Source organism: Melanerpes formicivorus, unplaced genomic scaffold, assembly GCF_026170545.1.
Source record: "Melanerpes formicivorus ecotype bairdi unplaced genomic scaffold, bMelFor1.0.p_v2 SCAF_2, whole genome shotgun sequence".
NCBI classification, from domain to species: Eukaryota; Metazoa; Chordata; class Aves; order Piciformes; family Picidae; genus Melanerpes; species Melanerpes formicivorus.
The window spans coordinates 58,608,903-58,629,405 of NW_027142354.1; the positions used below are offsets into that span (position 1 = coordinate 58,608,903).

Sequence of the window (20,503 nt, forward strand, 5' to 3'; positions counted from 1 at the left end):
TTTAAAAACCAGTTACAAACGCTCTTTAAAGAGCGAGTGCAGTGCATTGCGTGGGGGAGCACAAGGGGGCTTTAGTGGGGCAGCATGAAAGGAAGTAATGGCTGTATCCAAACCAGACTTGGGGGCAGCATTATTTATACATTTAAAGCTCTTGTTAACAGCTACAGCCGAGGGAAGGAAATTAGTTGTGTGAAGAGGGCTATTGTTTGAACCCCTTCTTGATACTTTGGCAAGACAGCAGAAATAAAATTGGCTAACAGCAGAGCTCAGACACTGCATTCCACTTGTGAGGATGGGAGTGAGACCACCTTCCACCCAACATCACAAATGCTAAGCAACTCAACCAGCCGTTGCTGCCTCCTCTGAGATTTTCTTAGTCTCCTACACTAAACTGGCAAGTTCAGCAGATTCATCTGACCCACTACTGACACACCTTCAGACAAAGAGGGTGTGAGCAAAACTGACAGCAGAGCAAGTCAATACAAAATGAGAGCGGATTTGTTTTAATGAGATGCAATTTTGTGTAGTGTGTTCTGCCATCGATTGCAAACATCCTCTTGAATTCAGATTTTGCAGGTGAGAAAGATCATTACCCTGCTGAATTCACTTGTTTGCAAATCAGGAGCAGCATCATACCCAGGCTGAAACAAGGAACTTCACTGCTCATGGTTAGAAACTGCTTTGAGACTCAATTTCATGACACAAACACCACCCCCACCCCCCTTCAACCAGTTACACAACTGGTGGCTCATTAGAGCTGCTGCAGACTTGCAGTTAAAACTGATTTGCAGCCAGCTCCTGGCCTTAACTTTACTGCCCCTTCAAACTTAGAAACACTCGAGTGTTTTGACTCCATGCACATATTAACAGCTCAGAGTCTCCACTGCAGTGTATCACAGCCTATTCTGATACACCCAGTTATCAATACTTTCCATTAGACTACAACCCCAAATGTCAGTGTCACCTGGTTTTATGAAGCTCCTGCTTTCCTTATGCATTTCCTGACAGGCACTGCACAGGACAGCCGCAGCCCAGCTCACAGTCCCGTGCAAAGTCATGCATTAGAGCCTCTTCTTGAGGACAAAGAGAGAAGAAATGCTAGCTCCACAGCTTTTTCCAGGCTCATCAAGGATAAGGCAAATCCTAAGGTCACAGAGTGTTTATAGAAGGTGGGTAATCAACTCGAAGGGCACACACATTCTGGAGCATTCCCAGAGCCTCTCAACAGAGGGGAGAAAAAAAAGTTCCTTCCGCTACCCTGTGCGGGATCTTAGCCATGAGCAGCACCATCAATAATGTAACTCTTTCCCCCCCACCCCCTCCCCTTAAGGGGAAGGAAAAGATGAAAGGAGATTTAATAAAGGATATCAAAAAGGAACGTGTGGTATTTTCAGCAGACCTGGACTTGCACATATCCAACTGCACACCCAGCTGACCCAAACCTCTGCTAGCTGCTTTGACACCAACAGGAGTTTTCTTTGCTTCAAACACGCCTTGTAAGGCAACATATTTTAACTAATAGTACACAGAGAGAAGGACTGCAAAGAATTCTGTGGTATCTCCAAAAAATCCTGCTGCTCTCCACACAAAAAAAATGCATTGACAACGGCAGACCTGGCTTTCTCACACAGCGCTTGTTCTTTTCATTGCCACATCTGTACATCATCTAACACAGCTTAAACAACAACCCTGAAGCGTTTAACTCTGTCAGCTGAGAAGTATTTAACCAGTGCTCTCTTGAAAGCAGCACAAAACCTGAGGCCAAGCACAAGCAATGCATTCTACATGGCAGCAGTGGAAGCATACAAGCCACAGGGCTCAGAAGGCAGAAGTGATAGGGACTTGTATGACAGAAGCAGCCCAGTCAGGAAGAGCTCACTACCAGAGCTCCACTGCATCTCAGAATCACCCTCTCCTCCAGCTGATGCCAAGAAAATCTCAGGAAAAGCATAACTACAGAACAGAAAGGTTTGAATTGGTTCTGCATCATGGCAAAACTTGAGGCTCACTGCGATAGAGAGGAGGGCAGGAGGAAGGAGAAAACCCAAACACTTCCCAAGCCTACAAGAAGTTGTTATCTATTTAAGGCATCCACTCAGAACACACACACACACAAATCAAACCTTCACATGGCCCTGGTCTCCGCAACTACTCTAATTACTGAGTAATTAGCTTTTGTAGAAGTTCTCAAAAGCAACAAATTCTGTCTTAGGACTAAAACCTCTCCCTCTTCAGTGCTCTGTCAGAACTGTGCATTTTCTCACACTTCTGTTCCAGCTAATTGGCACTTCCCTACAGAAGCATTATGCTGCAAAATGCCATCATCCACAGCAGTCAGCACAGCTGAAAGTCAGCCCTGCAGCTGCCTCATGGTTTTGAGGTTATTTAAGATCTACTCTAACCACAGCAGATAACTACAAGCTAACAGCCATTTCTTAATTAAAATTGCATACAAGAGTATCACTAAATTTCACTAAATATCAAAACAAAAGCCTTAAGTGTCCATTAGTAGGTCGGGAAGTGGGCAAGGACAAGCAAGTGGGTGATTAGGAATGACCTCAGCGCTACACCTGGAGCAAAAGAATGGGGCATCTTTTACCATTCACATACACTGAATTATTATGTTAACAAAAATGAGTAAGCTTCCACAAACACAGATGCTCAGAAGCAAGACCTTCATTAAAGAATGAGAGGCTAAACGCTGCCACAACAATACAACTGGCAACAAAAAACATGAACTGAAAGGATTGTCAAAAAGCTTTGTAAGAGTGGAAGAAAACTAAAGATGTGTGTGTGTACACAATTCCACTCCAACTGAACTGCACTAGGACTGTGACAAGTTTACAAAAGCTGCAGGATTTGGAGGGAACACTGACAATAGTAATTCAGCAAGCTGCTTTTTCCCCCCCTCTCTCTCTTCCACAGAATGAATGAATGGCAAAGTATTCTAAATTTGTCAGTTTGTGACATCCACTGACCCAGAATTCAGAGACACTACCTCATAGTTGGTGGATCAGTAGCAGGGATTCTGACAAAGATCCTCTGTCAAGGATGACAGTCCTGGCAGGCTCAACCTTGGTGGTAGGTCAGCAGGGATACGGACTTGGCAGGCGGAGTTCTGCACCTTGCCAACCCGCACTGGTCAAGCACGCCGAAGTGCCAGCCAAACTTTTCTACGTGGTCACAGGGACACAGCTAAAAGGGCTCCCAGAAAAAGAGTGCAGGAACTTGCACAGCAACTAATGATAACTGCAAAATTGCTGAATTACTGTTCAGCTTGCTTTTAATGAGCTGTTTATCAACCTTAGCCACGAAGTATCTCGGCTCGCACAACAACAAACCTTTCGCTCCGAGCAGGAGCTCTTTACCTGTTGCTGTTAAAAACCCATCTAAAGCTCTCAAAAGGAGAAATATTAGCACACTGAAATTAATTTCAGCAGACCTATCACACAATGTTGGAGAAACCTGCACTTTAACAATTAAAAAAAGACCCAACCCAGCCAGACTTAACTGGCAGGGAAGGCAGATCAAGGGACTTGCACTGAACTGCCACAGCAGTGTTTCTACAGATAGGTAAATTCAGCCAAGAGCAACAAAAGAGTTCTCAGAGCTTTATTTAGAAACTAAAAAAGAAAATAGAGAGGATATTTTTCTGAAATTACAAAATCTCCCCTGGAATGTTAAAGATCACAATATGACTTGCAGAGGCTGTTTGAATAAACCCAGAGAGTCACTTAGCAGAGCACGAGCACTCCATGTCGAGACAGAGTTTCTTCCAGCTCAGATTATTCTGCCCTCATAAAAGCTGCACAGGGGATACCCCACTCCAAGTGCAAGATTAAAAAATCTTACTTCATAACCAGGGTCCACAGTTACAGTTCCTTCAGGTTCCATCAGAGGTTAAAAACTCCAAACCTCAAACAAAAAAAACCCACCCACCACAGCTGTAGGCAGCATCACATCCCAGCTGCATGCCCTTTTGTTGTGACCTTTTGTCATCGAGAGAAAGAAATGCAGAGGAAGCCTCTCTTCCTCCCTTCTCATTTCTCACCCCCACCATGGCTGTCCAACTCGGGCTTCCAACAGGAAAGTTTTCTGCAGAAAAGAGGAAAATCCCTCCCTCAAAGGTATTTTGTCCACACATGAAAGGAAAGCTTTGACAAAGGCAGGTACTCCCTTAAGGACAGTGTCTCGGTTTAGTTCGGTTTTGCAAGACCTAGCCTGCCATTAAGCGCTCAGCAGCGATTTCAAGGCTAAGTGAACAACATTTTCATATCAGAGGTGAAAGTAAACCACTATCAAACGGCAGGGATTAAGACATTAATCCAGCAGCACCCTATACAGACAGGGCACTCTCCAAAGTTACAACACACCAATTATGAAACAGCTTCAATTAAGTTATTTGCCGCTTCCATTAACTTCCACTACCACCAGCTGCCAACTTCATACAGTGCTACAGCCTTTGATGAGCACGGGCACATGACTGCAACAGGGTGTTTGCACCTCTCCCCCTCCTTCCCTCTTCCATCAAATTCTGTGATGCCTCAGACCATCATAAGGACATTCTGTGAAGGGCTTCCCTATCTGAGATAGTCAATGAAATAAAGCTCGGTGCAGTTTTCAGCATTTAAAAGCCACCCATGGAAAGTAAATGATCTGAAATTACCAAAGGAAGGGAGAAGCAGCAGGAGATTCCATCTCAAACCCTCACATGCTGACAGCCTAATTTCCCATGACAAGACAAAACTTACAGGCTGATGCAAAGTTTGACAGTTATTCCTCGGTGGTTTTGTTAGAGCAGGGAGCCCACATCATTCACTGAGTAAAATCTCTAAATCCCCACAGATTCCACCACAAGATTCAACAGCCATTACTGAATCTGCTCAGTAATATATTCCTGGGATCACAGAAGCTTTCAGTTGGAAAAGACCTCTAAGATCCTTGTGTCCAACTGTCCCTCAAAGACCACAGTGGCCATTAAACCACGTCCCAAAGTGCCATGCCCACATGTCCTGAATGCCACTAGAGATGGTGACTCCAGCACCTCTCTGAGCAGCCCACTCCAACTCCTGAGCATTCTTCCAGTGATGAAATTTTTCCTCCTCCAACCTAAACCTCCGCTGGCACAACCTCAGGCCATTTCCTCTGGTTATATCACCCGATATTAGGGAAAAGTGAACAACTCCAACCTCCTTTCAGGTAGCTGTAGAGAGCACTGGAGTCTCCCTGCAGCCTCCGTGTCTCCAGACTAAACAACCCCAGCTCCCTCAAGCCACTCTTTACAAGACTCCTTCTCCAGACCGCTTCGCTGCCCTTCAACGACTGAATCTGCTCAGCAACCCACCCAGCAGCTCAGTCTGTTCAGCAACACCGTGCTTAACAACTCCTGCTGAATCAATTCTTTCCTACCTCATTTTACTGAGAAATACCTTCATTTAATTAGCCTGAAGTCACATCAGGAACTACACCACTGGAAGAGAGCACAGATCACTTGATTTCCAGTCTTGTGCCTTCTAACCGCAAGCCCTATTTCCTCTATTAAGTTTACAACCCGCAGAAGACAAAAAAACTCCTGCCTTTCTCAATCACTTCAGCGGCCTCAGCCTTGGCAGGCAGCTGTCAGCACTGGCGGCAGCAAGCAGGGCCAAGGTGGACACGCGTGTCTCTGTGTGTGTGTGTGCTCCAGCATCGCCTCTCTGCCCACGGGCTGGAAACGCGAGGGTTTGCTAACTCCCCGCTCAGGCTCGGCCAGGCCCCGCTCCGGCTGGGCGCAGGAGCTGCTCGTCGCGAAAAAAAACCACACCAAAAAAACAACCACCGAAAAAAAAAGAAAGGGAAAATAAAATACATAGGGAGAGAGGAAGAGAAAGGAAGAGAAATAAAAACTCCCGAGCCCCCGCCGCCCATCAGCACGGCAAGAGTTTGCTGCTGCAGCTGGCGCAGGGGCCGGCTCCCTCACCGACACGAAGCGTGCTTCGGCAGCGCGGCTCCTGCGCTCCTCGTCCCTGCCGGGGCTGCTCCTTCCCCCCGCGCCGCTCGCCCACCTCCCCCACCCTGCAGCCCCCACCCTGGCCCCAGCCTCCCCCAAACCCGTCACCGGCAGGCCCGCGCAGCCGGGGGAGGCCTCGGCCCCTCCGAGCCACCGGCAGGGCCCACTCCGGACCCCTCTCCTCGCCGGTGAGCTCAGCGCGGAGGAGGCGTCGCTCCCCCCAGCTCTCCCCCACCCCTCCACCGCCACCCCCCCCGCACCATCCGACTCCCCAACCCACCCGGCACGGAGCGAGACGGCCTCCCCGGCGCGGGTATCCGTCGGGAGGCTGGAAGCGCCTGCTGGGCCGCGGCCGCCCGCTCGCAACAAAACTTTATTGGGAGCCCGCGGAGGGGACAGCGGCGCGGCGGCGCCGGCGGGGCCAGCGCCGGGACCCGGATGTGTGCGAGGGGCGGGAGCGGGGGGGGGCAGAGCAAAGCGCGGGCGGGAGCCTGCGCGCCGCGCATGCGCAGCGCCGCCGCCGGCAGGAAGCGGACGCGGCGCGAAGGGCCGGGCCGGGCCCAGCGGAGTCGAGCGGGGACGAGGTCCCCTGTGGGAAGGGCCCTGGGGCAATCAAAGCTGTACCCGCAAAAGAATGTCAGATACATAATAAAACTGATAGGGCCAGAGCGTGGTGCCGAAAAGTAATTTACTTCCAAGAGGGAGGAAGAGCACAGTTGGTTCCTCGAGTTCGGCGCCGTCCCGCAGCGGCTCCTTCAGGCGGAGCCTCCGCGGCAGCCGGCAGGGGAAGGCCACACCACCATGGCAAGGCCTTGCTGGGGCTGTCTAGCGCCTTGTCCTGCCCAGCAGCAAGAGACTGGCCCTCCAGCCTCAGCCCCTGTGCCCGGAGGTGGCTTTGTGGCACCGGCCAGGATTGCCCACGGGGCTGGGCTGCGGCTGAGGCCCTTTGCGCGGCCGGTCACGAACCCAGCCTGTAAACAGCCGGAGCAGGGGTTGGCCGCTTCAGGAGCGACTCCAGAGAGGGCTAGTCCCGAGGAGAGAGGGCTAGTCCCGAGGAGAGAGGGCTAGTCCCGAGGAGAGAGGGCTAGTCCCGAGGAGAAGGGGCTAGTCCTGAGGAGAGAGGGCTAGTCCCGAGGAGAAGGGGCTAGTCCCGAGGAGAGAGGGCTAGTCCCGAGGAGAAGGGGCTAGTCCTGAGGAGAGAGGGCTAGTCCTGAGGAGAGGGGGCTAGTCCTGAGGAGAGAGGGCTAGTCCCGAGGAGAGAGGGCTAGTCCTGAGGAGAAGGGGCTAGTCCCGAGGAGAGAGGGCTAGTCCCGAGGAGAGAGGGCTAGTCCTGAGGAGAGAGGGCTAGTCCCGAGGAGAAGGGGCTAGTCCTGAGGAGAGGGGGCTAGTCCCGAGGAGAGAGGGCTAGTCCCGAGGAGAAGGGGCTAGTCCCGAGGAGAGAGGGCTAGTCCCGAGGAGAGAGGGCTAGTCCTGAGGAGAGAGGGCTAGTCCCGAGGAGAAGGGGCTAGTCCTGAGGAGAGAGGGCTAGTCCTGAGGAGAGAGGGCTAGTCCTGAGGAGAGAGGGCTAGTCCCGAGGAGAGAGGGCTAGTCCTGAGGAGAGAGGGCTAGTCCCGAGGAGAGAGGGCTAGTCCTGAGGAGAGAGGGCTAGTCCCGAGGAGAGAGGGCTAGTCCCGAGGAGAGGGGGCTAGTCCCGAGGAGAAGGGGCTAGTCCCGAGGAGAGAGGGCTAGTCCCGAGGAGAGAGGGCTAGTCCCGAGGAGAGAGGGCTAGTCCTGAGGAGAGAGGGCTAGTCCCGAGGAGAAGGGGCTAGTCCCGAGGAGAGAGGGCTAGTCCCGAGGAGAGAGGGCTAGTCCCGAGGAGAAGGGGCTAGTCCTGAGGAGAAGGGGCTAGTCCCGAGGAGAGAGGGCTAGTCCCGAGGAGAGAGGGCTAGTCCTGAGGAGAGAGGGCTAGTCCCGAGGAGAAGGGGCTAGTCCCGAGGAGAAGGGGCTAGTCCTGAGGAGAGAGGGCTAGTCCCGAGGAGAAGGGGCTAGTCCCGAGGAGAGAGGGCTAGTCCCGAGGAGAGAGGGCTAGTCCTGAGGAGAAGGGGCTAGTCCCGAGGAGAAGGGGCTAGTCCCGAGGAGAGAGGGCTAGTCCCGAGGAGAGAGGGCTAGTCCTGAGGAGAAGGGGCTAGTCCTGAGGAGAGAGGGCTAGTCCCGAGGAGAGAGGGCTAGTCCCGAGGAGAAGGGGCTAGTCCCGAGGAGAAGGGGCTAGTCCCGAGGAGAAGGGGCTAGTCCCGAGGAGAGAGGGCTAGTCCCGAGGAGAAGGGGCTAGTCCCGAAGAGAGAGGGCTAGTCCCGAGGAGAGAGGGCTAGTCCCGAGGAGAGAGGGCTAGTCCCGAGGAGAAGGGGCTAGTCCCGAGGAGAGAGGGCTAGTCCTGAGGAGAGAGGGCTAGTCCCGAGGAGAGAGGGCTAGTCCCGAGGAGAGAGGGCTAGTCCTGAGGAGAAGGGGCTAGTCCCGAGGAGAGAGGGCTAGTCCCGAGGAGAAGGGGCTAGTCCCGAGGAGAGAGGGCTAGTCCCGAGGAGAGAGGGCTAGTCCCGAGGAGAAGGGGCTAGTCCCGAGGAGAGAGGGCTAGTCCTGAGGAGAAGGGGCTAGTCCCGAGGAGAGAGGGCTAGTCCCGAGGAGAGAGGGCTAGTCCCGAGGAGAGGGGGCTAGTCCCGAGGAGAGAGGGCTAGTCCTGAGGAGAGAGGGCTAGTCCCGAGGAGAGAGGGCTAGTCCCGAGGAGAGAGGGCTAGTCCCGAGGAGAGGGGCCTAGTCCCGAGGAGAGAGGGCTAGTCCCGAGGAGAAGGGGCTAGTCCCGAGGAGAAGGGGCTAGTCCTGAGGAGAAGGGGCTAGTCCTGAGGAGAGAGGGCTAGTCCCGAGGAGAGAGGGCTAGTCCTGAGGAGAGAGGGCTAGTCCCGAGGAGAGAGGGCTAGTCCCGAGGAGAAGGGGCTAGTCCCGAGGAGAGAGGGCTAGTCCCGAGGAGAGAGGGCTAGTCCCGAGGAGAGAGGGCTAGTCCTGAGGAGAGAGGGCTAGTCCCGAGGAGAGAGGGCTAGTCCCGAGGAGAGAGGGCTAGTCCCGAGGAGAAGGGGCTAGTCCCGAGGAGAGAGGGCTAGTCCCGAGGAGAGAGGGCTAGTCCTGAGGAGAAGGGGCTAGTCCCGAGGAGAGAGGGCTAGTCCTGAGGAGAAGGGGCTAGTCCCGAGGAGAAGTGGCTAGTCCCGAGGAGAGGGGGCTAGTCCCGAGGAGAGAGGGCTAGTCCCGAGGAGAAGGGGCTAGTCCCGAGGAGAGAGGGCTAGTCCCGAGGAGAGAGGGCTAGTCCCGAGGAGAAGGGGCTAGTCCTGAGGAGAAGGGGCTAGTCCCGAGGAGAGAGGGCTAGTCCCGAGGAGAGGGGGCTAGTCCCGAGGAGAGAGGGCTAGTCCCGAGGAGAAGGGGCTAGTCCTGAGGAGAGAGGGCTAGTCCCGAGGAGAGAGGGCTAGTCCTGAGGAGAGAGGGCTAGTCCCGAGGAGAGAGGGCTAGTCCCGAGGAGAAGGGGCTAGTCCCGAGGAGAGAGGGCTAGTCCCGAGGAGAGAGGGCTAGTCCTGAGGAGAGAGGGCTAGTCCCGAGGAGAAGGGGCTAGTCCCGAGGAGAGAGGGCTAGTCCCGAGGAGAGAGGGCTAGTCCCGAGGAGAGAGGGCTAGTCCCGAGGAGAGAGGGCTAGTCCCGAGGAGAGAGGGCTAGTCCTGAGGAGAGAGGGCTAGTCCTGAGGAGAAGGGGCTAGTCCCGAGGAGAGAGGGCTAGTCCTGAGGAGAGAGGGCTAGTCCCGAGGAGAAGGGGCTAGTCCCGAGGAGAGAGGGCTAGTCCCGAGGAGAGAGGGCTAGTCCCGAGGAGAAGGGGCTAGTCCCGAGGAGAGAGGGCTAGTCCTGAGGAGAGAGGGCTAGTCCCGAGGAGAAGGGGCTAGTCCCGAGGAGAGAGGGCTAGTCCCGAGGAGAGAGGGCTAGTCCCGAGGAGAGAGGGCTAGTCCCGAGGAGAGAGGGCTAGTCCTGAGGAGAAGGGGCTAGTCCTGAGGAGAGAGGGCTAGTCCCGAGGAGAAGGGGCTAGTCCCGAGGAGAGAGGGCTAGTCCCGAGGAGAGAGGGCTAGTCCCGAGGAGAGAGGGCTAGTCCCGAGGAGAAGGGGCTAGTCCCGAGGAGAGAGGGCTAGTCCTGAGGAGAAGGGGCTAGTCCTGAGGAGAGAGGGCTAGTCCTGAGGAGAGAGGGCTAGTCCCGAGGAGAGAGGGCTAGTCCTGAGGAGAGAGGGCTAGTCCCGAGGAGAGAGGGCTAGTCCCGAGGAGAGAGGGCTAGTCCTGAGGAGAGAGGGCTAGTCCCGAGGAGAGAGGGCTAGTCCCGAGGAGAGAGGGCTAGTCCCGAGGAGAAGGGGCTAGTCCCGAGGAGAGAGGGCTAGTCCCGAGGAGAGAGGGCTAGTCCTGAGGAGAGAGGGCTAGTCCCGAGGAGAGAGGGCTAGTCCTGAGGAGAGAGGGCTAGTCCTGAGGAGAAGGGGCTAGTCCTGAGGAGGCTGGAGCACCTCCACTGTGAGGAAAGACTGAGAGAGTTGGGGTTCAGCCTGGAGGAGGCTCCAGGGAGCCCTCCTGATAGCCTCTGGGTCCTTAAGGGACCGATGGGAACACTGGGGACAGGGTTTTGAGCAGGGCCTGCTGTGGCAGCACAAAGGGGGAGAGGCTGAAGTTAAATGAGGGAGATAGAGGCTAAAGAGAGGGAAGAAGCTCTTTGCACTAAGGGTGGTGAGCCCCTGGCCCAGGGTGCCCAGAGAGGTGGAGATTCCCCATCCCTGGCACCGCTGCAGGTCAGGCTGGTTGTGGCTCTGAGGGACCTGCTCTGGTTGGGGATGTCCCTGCTGGCTGCAGGGGGCTTGGACTGGATGGGCTTTAAAGGTCCCTTCCCACCCAAATCACTTTGACTCGGTGACTGTAGGGATGAGGATTTTCACACAGTATAAACCAAGCTCCTTTTTCATAACCACCCTCATCACACCAAATGGAAATGATCCCTGTTAGCTCAGAGCTAGGTGTTGAACAACACAGAATGAAAGTGCCAGAGAGTTACCAGGCCAAAACCACATCCAACACGCTACAAACTGGGACCTTGATTTAGCACACTGCAGGCATAATTGCTAATTTCTTGTCCTTTGTTGCTAAGGAAGTTGATTGGTGCCAGGGTAAGTTAAACAATTCAGTCCCATGGCCTGACTTGATGTCAGAATGTTTTCATTTTTAAGCTGCCCTCAACACACACTTGACTGCTGGGACTCCAAGCAGCTAAATTTCCACTGGGTCTGAAGAATGGGCATACTTCCATTGGGGTTGGTAATAAAAGCCAGTTGTCCATTCAAAGGCCTCTCATTGCAGGAAAAGACAAGACTGGCAAGGTCTTGTTTCCCTTACAAAAGATGAGACACCTTAAGGCAACAGGTGGAAGGCTGAAGCCTGTTCAGCTCTGTCTTCACTTGGTTCACGAGCTCACCACAAAGCACCACTGAGGTCTGAACTCTGATGGCATTGAGGAACTCAACTTTATAAGGGCAAGAAGAACATCACAATTAAGGGAGAGTATTTCAAACTTCAGCCTACCAAGTGGTTTTAAGAGGAAACTTTTCCTACACAAAGATCACTTCATAACCCAAAGGCTGCTTTCCTCAGGAGACCACTCAGAGCCTGTTCCAGACAGAATCACAGAACATGAGGGGTTGCAAGGGACACTGAAAGCTCATCCAGTCCAACCCCCTTGCCAGAGCAGGATCACCTAGAGTAGGTCACAGAGGAACGTGTCCAGGCAGGTTTGGCATGTCTCCAGAGAAGGAGCCGCTCCACAACCTCTCTGAGCAGCCCACTGCGGTGCTTTGTCACCCTCACGGTGAAAAAGTTCTTCCTTATGTTTACATGGAACCTTCTACACGTGGCCAAATTAAACAGTCCCTCAGTGTGATGTGCTGCAGAGATGGCTACAGAAGAGTTTCTTCCATTGGAGGAAAAAGGGTAAAATATCTATAGAAGCAGATCCATGAGGCAAAAATCATTAGTTGTATCTCTGCTGCGGGTCCTGGAGCTACACCACCTTGCAGCAGTTACAGATCTGGCATCTGGTGTGCCAGCTGAACCTTCCTAGCAAACAACCAACCCCTGGAAACAAACAAACAGAGAAAAATACTGCAGTGAAGCAGCTGTAATGAAATAGTGATATTTTTTGTAGATGTATATTCAAACACATCTAGCAGCAATCTCAAAAGAAACCACATGAACTCCCATGTTTTATTTGTGTAAATGAAAGGTAAAGCATTCACACACACACACACACACAAAACCCCAACAAAACCAACAAACCAAACCAAAAGTAACCCCAAACCAACCAACCAAAAAAAAACACAGACAGAAAAAGAAACAAACAAAAACCACCAAGAAAGCAAAGGGGAGGGGGAAGAGAAAGCAATGTAAAGAGTGTAGAAAAATACCCAGAGAGCCAAACTGAAGTTTCAGTTTCACATACAAATATGTTTAAAAGACAACTGTTTTCTTCTGGTTCACCACCACATGGCTCTTGATTATTCTGGATGTCCCCAGCAGGTTTGAGCCCCAGCATGCTCCCATCAGATCTATGCAGAGGTCAATTCACAGCCCCACAGGGTATCGCTACTGAAGTTCATGACAGCGGCGAAGGAGCAAGGCCTTGGTGTAAATTTAGTCATGGAACAGAGCTAACCTTTGGGGACTCCTCTGTCTCTCTCTCCACCAGCAATTGTTCTGCTTTGGCCAGGCACTCAAAAATACAGGACAAAAAAAAAAACAACCCACCAAACAACAACAACAACAAAAAACCACCCAAAAAAACCCTTGTTGGTCTTTTTCCAGACCTTTTGTGTAACTTAATTAATAAACCAAGTAACAAACAACAAATTGGCAGCAGGCATTTTAGGTGTTGTTCGTGTGCCAGCCATCATGTCCCTAGGAAACAAAATGTTCTCTTTTTTTGTGTGTGTGTTTAGGGGGGGTTGGGAAGTTACAAAACAGTTGGATGCTGTCAGATGAAGCTACAAAGCAGAGCTCTGATGTGCTTCCTCCTGCGGAGGAGGTTCGAGAGCTCCGCTGATGAGAAAAGCTGAAGGTGTGCATCTCAGTGGGCAGCAGAGCACAAGACAAACCTCTGATGTTTCGCAAAACTAAGCTTTCCAAAGGGTTCTCGCTCTCAAACTACAAGCCAGCTGCACGTGGCTGCTCGCAGCACAGCCATCCTCACAAGCCAGGGGTTCTTGAGCACCAGACCCAGACTCGTGAGACCCCACCCGGAGCGCTGTGTCCAGCTCTGGAGCCTCTATCACAGGAGGGATCTGGAGGTGCTGGAAGGTCCAGAGAAGGGCCATGAGGATGAGCAGAGGGCTGGAGCTGCTCTGCTGTGAGGACAAACTGAAGGAGTTGGGGCTGTTCAGTCTGGAGAAGAGAAGGCTCCAAAGAGACCTAATTGTGGCCTTGCAGTATCTGAAGGGGGCTACAAGAAAGCTGGGGAGGGACTTCCTGGGGTGTCAGAGAGGGATAGGACTGGGGGGAATGGAAAAAAAACTAGAAATGGGTAGATTCAGATTGGATGTTAGGAAGAAGTTGTTCCCCATGAGGGTGGTGAGAGACTGGCACAGGTTGCCCAGGGAGGTGATGGAAGCCTCATCCCTGGAGGTTTTGAAGGCCAGGCTGGATGTGGCTGTGAACAAGCTGCTGTAGTGTGAGGTGTCCCTGCCCATGGCAGGGGGTTGGAACTGGCTGAGCCTTGAGGTCCCTTCCAACCCTAAGAACTCTATGATTCTATGATAATAATGAATATGATCCACTGGTGGAAAAACTGTTCTCCTCATTTTTTCCCTGCTGCTTTGTCACAGACTGATGTTGAATGGGCGAACCCCAGGTGCCTGAAGTTAAGCTCTCTCCTTCCAGTCAGTGGACCAGAGCAAAAGGACAAAGTAAATGACACTGGTCATAGAATGATGAAGTTTGCACACCCTTAGTTAACACCAGCTTCACCACTACTTCATACATGGTTCCCATCACTCAGGTGTCCAGTACCACGCTGCAGTGAGTCTGTTCCAATAACATCCCAAGTGCCATAAGAGGCTAACAACAGGGAGACTCAAGGCATCCTGTAGAGTTTGCAGAAACCATGGGGTTTCACAAATTCCTGGAGGTGACAGTTCCTGGAAGCACGAGTCCTCATTTAGCATTGCCAGCTAAGACATGCCAACACTCAGCCAGGCAGCAGTGAGCATCTGAGGACGAGTGACTAGCTGCCCTTCCACTCACCTGCCTGCTTGAGTTATTCGTTGTGTGTTTGCATTCTGCAGGGAGAGCTGCACGTGTTTATACCCTGGGTCCTGCCTTGTAAAGTCAACTGAGGCACAAGTACCTGTCTGGCATTCCTCTGCACACAGCCTAATGGCCCTGACGACACCAAACCGCCTCCTTATGAGCCTGTGCTACTCCAGGTGTTTGTGCTGGAGCTGGCTGTAACCTCTCAGCCTGCTCAAAGCACAGAACAACCCAGAGAAAGGCTGCTGCTGGGCTCGGTCAGGCCTTGCACGCCCGAGAAGCAACCACGAAGTTCAACAGGGATCTTAAACTGCAGTATTTGATTCTTCTCTCCAGGTTCCAAACCTGATCCCTCTGTTTCTTAAGGAGATTTTTGTTTGATTAGAAATGAAGAGTTTGAAAACCAACTAGACTGTTGGACTCAGAAGGAAGCAGGCTTTAGAAAAACAAAAGCAAAGTTGCTTTATTATGAAACTTTGGCCTTCCTGTGGCTGCTAAAATGATTGCATTGTTCCACTTAATGCCCTGTCGACTTTCTCAATTGCCTGGGGGGCAAAGGGCAATCTTGAACATAAAAAGTATATATAGAATCTTTTGGGATGGGATTATCAAGTCCAACCATTATGTAACTCTACCAAGTCCTGTGCTAAGCCATGTCCCTCAGCACCACATCCCAGTGTCTTTTAAACACCTCCAGGAAAGATTCTACACATCTCTATAAACAATAACTGTGTCTCTACCCCCATTCACCATAGGCAAAGCTGCTTTATAGCTGTTAAAAATGGCTGTAGTGTGAAAGATGGCTTGGATATTTGACCCAAATCTAACTCCAAACCAGAACTGAGGAAAATTGGTAGGAGAGCTCCAGAAAGTTCCACTCCCACAGCTGTCAGCTGAGCAGCAATGGGGGAAGGGGGAAGCGCTGAGAAAGGAATTTACACTTTTTGTTTGGCAGGGAAGAGAGGAACATGCCATCCCTGTCTGAGGAGCTTCAGGGTGGGAAAGGCTAAGGAGGGGCTGTCATACTATACATACCTTTACATATGTTTTTGAGGCAGAAAGAGGGTGCTGTGCCCGAGCAGAGTGCAGCAAGTGGAGAGGGAGGGCTGCCTTCGCTCTGGCCGTTTGGTCCTGGTAAACAACCAACCCCACAAGTGACAGCACCCCGAGAGCAAGGGCAGTAGGTGGTGAGTGGCTGCCTCACACCAGGAAGGTGATAGAAATGTTGTGTGCACACAGATGCCACATCACAGATGCAAGAGAATCTTACATCACAGGTGTAAGAAAATGAACAATTTTATTGTCTGGAGGAAATGTATTAGAAGTGTTTTATCTCCAAGGCTCTGGGTGCTGTGGGCTCCTGTGAAGTTACACTCAGTGGCTCCCAGGCTTTGAATTCTAGAATAAATTATGTGCCCTGTCATTGTTACAGCCACACTTGTGGGTACCTCGTATGACCTGACTCACACAGCAGCACAGAGAAAGGGAAAGAGGAATTAGTCTCGTTTCCTGCAGCTACAGATACACGACATCAGCATGAAATTGCAGAGCAGGGGAGGGAAGGGCAAGCCAAAGGTATAATTCCCAGCAAATGTAAAGCTGCAAACTTTTCATCCTAGGCTGAAAGAATAAATGAGATGGATAGGTGTGACCGAGTCCTGCTACAGCTGGGGAGGGGCTGGAAACACAGACACTGTGCAAAGCTTTTGGAAATGCAGCTCAGCAGTGTCTTTTCACAGGCTGCAGAATCACAGTGTTGGGGGTTGGAAGTGACCTCTGCAGATCATCCAGTCCAAGCCCCCTGCTAAAGCAGGGCACCCACAGCAGGTTGCTCAGGATCACAGTGCCCAGGTGGGTTTGGATCTCTCCACAGGAGGAGACTCCACAACTTCTCTGGGCAGCCTGGGCCAGGGCTCTGGCACACTCATGGGAAAGAATTTTCCCCTCATGTTCAAATGCTACCTCCTGGGGTTCAGATTGTGCCCACTGCCCCTTGGCCTGGCACAAGCACCCCTGAAAAGACTCTGGCCCTATCCTCCTGTCTCCTTTTAGCTATTGATCAGCATTGATCAGATCCCCTCTGGGGCTGCTCTTCTCCAGGCTAAACAGCCCCAGGGCTCTCAGCCTTTCCTCCTCAGAGAGATGCTCCAGGCCCTTAATCATCTTTCTAGCCTCCACTGGACCTTCTCCAGACTAAAAATGTGAATATTTTGGGGATGGAATATTCCAGCTGGAGAGATCTGAGAGTCAGCAAAGGGGGCAAAACTGAACATGCAATTCCACAACAAATGTCTAAGAAACAGATAAAACAGGCAAAATTCTAAGAAGGAGGAAAGGAGACTGCAGGAAGAGTGAGAGGTGTAAGAAGCAATGAATAAGAGAAGCCTTTGCCTGTGACCATCACAAAGTCCACATCAGAGTGTGAGCCCTCTTCCAGTGACACCTGTGGGCAGAGCCTGGCCAGGGCAGAGTACTGCTAAATTGGAACTGCTTCTTGGAACGAGGGGTGGAAACCTTCCCGGAGGAATGGAAACAATGTCCCAGCTGATTAACACAAAGTCATGGGCTGCTCTCACAGAGGAAATGATAAAGGAAAGAATTCAAAATGGCACAATTCCTTTGAATATTCCTCCAGTGCTGCTGCTTTTCTGGACTGTCCTCCAGCTTTGCCCTCCCCACTGCCTCAAGCAGCACAGGAATATGCAGTGCTCTCACTCTTCTCAGTCAGTGACTTTCAGCTGTTCCCACAACATGAGCTCACTTTGTAAGAACACTTTCTGGACTCCAACAGCCACTACTAAGCTCAGAAGAAAGATAGCCTCTGTCTTCTAGAGACTGTCTGCAACAACCAGACCTGTGGAGCACAGAGCAGCTGGGCCACAGAAGTGGGATAGAAAAAGTGCTAGAGAAGAAGAATGAATCCAGCAGCAGAGTTAACTTCCTTCCCCGTCCTGTAACCACATGAGTGCCATGAGCTCTCCTCTTTCATGGAAACTGCTGAAAATGCACACAATTCTGTCTTATTTCCTGATGGATTTACTCCTTTCCTACCACTTGTTTTACATCCCACACCATTAGCCAAATGCAGAGCCTCCTGGCTGTATCCTTCACCTGCACAGACCCAAATTTCCTAGAGCTCTTCCCCACCCCCAGCCCAAGAGCTGCCTTCTGAGCGTGGTCCCTTTTGGAGGCCACTGGCACACCGGTGGGACATCTTCTCCCTGTGGGGCAGCAAGGAAATCTAACGTGCAGCCTCACACTCAACAGAACCATCTGCTGACAGTCATGAGCTGGAATTCCATTTCTTGTAGCAACAGTTGGGACCAACATCCACAATAACTGCTCACTGAAAACTTGTATTTGTGGCTCCAGGGCCAAAACCACAGGAAAACTATTTTTAGCACAAGGGAGCTCTAAATAGTAGAAGCACTGAAAATTTAGCTCGCCTCATGGGCCAAATTCTTCTCCTGGTTACACCCACTCTGGGGAGAAGCTGGAATATAACAAGCACTGGGGAACAGACATTTAAAAGGAAGAAAAATAAGACTAAAGAGACAGGGAAACGTTTTGCTTGTGAGCAAACACAGTGTTTAGATGAAGCAGAGTACACAGCCTCCAGCACTTCCTCTGGAAATGAAGGAAAGGGACAAGGAAGAGTCTGAGATCAAAATGATCTGCTGCAATACAGATAATTGATCCCACTCCATGTCTCTGAACAATACCTATAGCTACAATCTCTCTCCATTCACTACCCAGAGCCTATTGGCTTAGACCACTGCAAAGGATCCTGGGTTGATCTGGATCTTGAGAGAAGGCACAGCAGATGAGTGCAGCCTGTGAGTAACAGCTCAGCTTGGAATAGCTTGACCTACTTAATTACTCACAAGCTAACTTTCTAACAGCAGTCTGATCACCTCTGGATTTCACAACACCAAGCAATTAGTGGTGGCAGTGCAGAGGACTCCAGGTAGGAACCGACAGGACCTGACTTTCTCCTCCTGGCCGTGCGTCTGACACAGTCACCACGCTGCAGGATGCTGGGCCTCTACAGCTTGTATTTCAATTTCATGGCACAACTTCTTTCCCCCACCCTCATGACCAAATATTTGGGTTTAATAATTTCCTCTGTGTTATCAAGATCTGCATATAGAAGCACAAGGCTGTCTGCTTTCAGATGGAAGAGCTTCTGGGCAGCAGGGCGCAGGCTGTTTGCTGCTCTTTGCAGCCTTGCCACAGAAATTCTAAGGCCCTCTCCTTGCTTTTTGGAAGAACAGGATCATTTTCAAAAACATGGGAGGAGAAGCCAGTCAAACACATTCACAAAGGAGGATTTTTTCCCCCCTCTCAATAATAAGAATGTTCTTCTCACAATCATCATTTTACTGTTGAAGAATCCTCTGCCCCACTTTAAGCGCTGCCCTATGGCACAGGCTTCAAAAGGAAGCAGAGGAAGGAAAACCCCAAGGCAAAGAGCACGTTTGCAGTTTGGGTGACATTTGTGCGATCTGAAATAAACAAGGAGTATTGTGACTGCCTGGACACCCTCCCATGTCACACAGTAAAGGCACAAAAGCAAAGCTCCCAAACACTCCAGCTGCTCCCATGGGCCCCATGTAAGGCTCTGTCACCAAAATAGTTCAGAAGCCTAATTACAATTCACCACATCTTGGGAATGACAGTCAGGATTCTCGGGGTGCTCTCAGAGAATTTTTAGACCCCGGCACTAAGATCAGCTGTCACAAAGTCACTTTTATTTTGTAACAGATTTTATCCTTTTGGAATGTTATGTTTGGATTGAGCTGAAGCTACAAAAGAAAAGAAAACAAAACCACCGCAACGCCAAAACCACCACCACCAAACCAAACAAACAGAGCCCCCACATATAAATTCATTAGAGTTTGCTAACCCGAGACTGAAACACAACTCCTACAACAAAGCCGAAATGTTTTGTCCTGCAAGGTTCGCATTCCAGCCCGTGCTTGCCTATAGCTATGCAGATTTGCGAGCAGGGAGGTTGGGGGGGAGAAAAAAAACCCCAAACCTCTCCCTAACTGCATTATTGCGACTCCATTAACGTAGCCAGAGAGGATTCCTGCTCTCTGCCCGGTAATTAAATAAATAATTAGCGCCGCAGGATTTAATTGGACTCCCCGAAGTCAACAATAGCCTCTGCTATCGGTGCCACTACCTCGGGGGTGGGTTTTTTTTCCACAGGGGTATATTTAGATCTCACCCACTTGCACAACAAATAGTCCAACACCCCCCCCCCCCCCCACACACACACACACACCACCACCCTGAAAAGGAAAAAGAAAACAAGCAAGCAGCTCAGTAAAATCTGGAAACTTTTCTGAAGTGACGCCATCTGCACCGACCTCCTTCTCGCTGCTGCTTCAAAGCGGAGCGAATGCAGCAGCAGCAGCCTCGCGTAAACACAAACCCACACCCGACAGCGGCTGAGCACAGCTTTACCTGCCAGCAAATTACTGCAGCTCCATTTTCTGACCCTTTCTTTGCTCACTAGCTCGCTTCCCGGGGATTTCTCCTTCCCTCTGGCTGGCTCTCCTGCGGGGAAGGCAGGCGGGGAGGAGCCCCGCGGAGGGTCGCCAGCGCTCCGGGGCGCAGGGAGGGGATCGGGTGACAGCCCCGCAGCACACCCAGCGTCGGCTGCGGAGAATTCAAATTCCCACTTTAGAAACTTTCTGCAATACTTGTGTGTCAAGTCTATTTTTGCTTCCTTCCTTCATCCTGTAATAATGCTCTCGGGTCCGATGCGATGCAGCCATCTTTTGTGCTGTGGCTTTTCCTGCGACCCGGAGACCAGAAAGCCCTTTGCCGGTGCAAATCCTGCCTCTGCCGGAGCTGCCTGATCCCTCTTGGGGAGTAAGTGATGCAGTGTGCAAACCGGGGGACAGCTAGAATCCAAGGGTACAGGCTTTTTGCATTAAGTCTCTTAAGAGTAGTCATGACCTGAATGGGTAGAAGTGTGTATATATGTGTAGAGCACATATCAGTGAAGATATATACACACAGAGGCAGGTACAGGGATCAATGTATGCACACCCAGAAACACAGACAGGTACACATCCACACATGTAAGGTGGTGCAGATTCTATGCACTCCTGCACACACACCTCTCAAGCTGGGCCAGTTTCATGAGGATAATGGCACTTTTCAGGTGAAAAAGG

The 20,503-nt window shown here is 51.4% G+C and overlaps 1 protein-coding gene across 2 annotated transcripts in view; it reads right to left on the reverse strand.

The window, feature by feature from the left end:
• SMAD5 (SMAD family member 5) overlaps positions 1-19,918 on the reverse strand; it is a 36,844-nt gene extending 16,926 nt beyond the window's left edge. The window contains exon 1 of one of the 2 annotated variants that reach the window (XM_068163098.1): positions 19,788-19,918. The gene's annotated coding sequence lies outside the window, so the exon portion shown is untranslated. Of the gene's footprint in view, positions 1-6,269; positions 6,432-19,787 lie in introns of those variants that run through there. The other variant, XM_068163089.1, reaches the window with a different exon arrangement.
• Between the last annotated feature and the right edge of the window lie 585 nt (positions 19,919-20,503).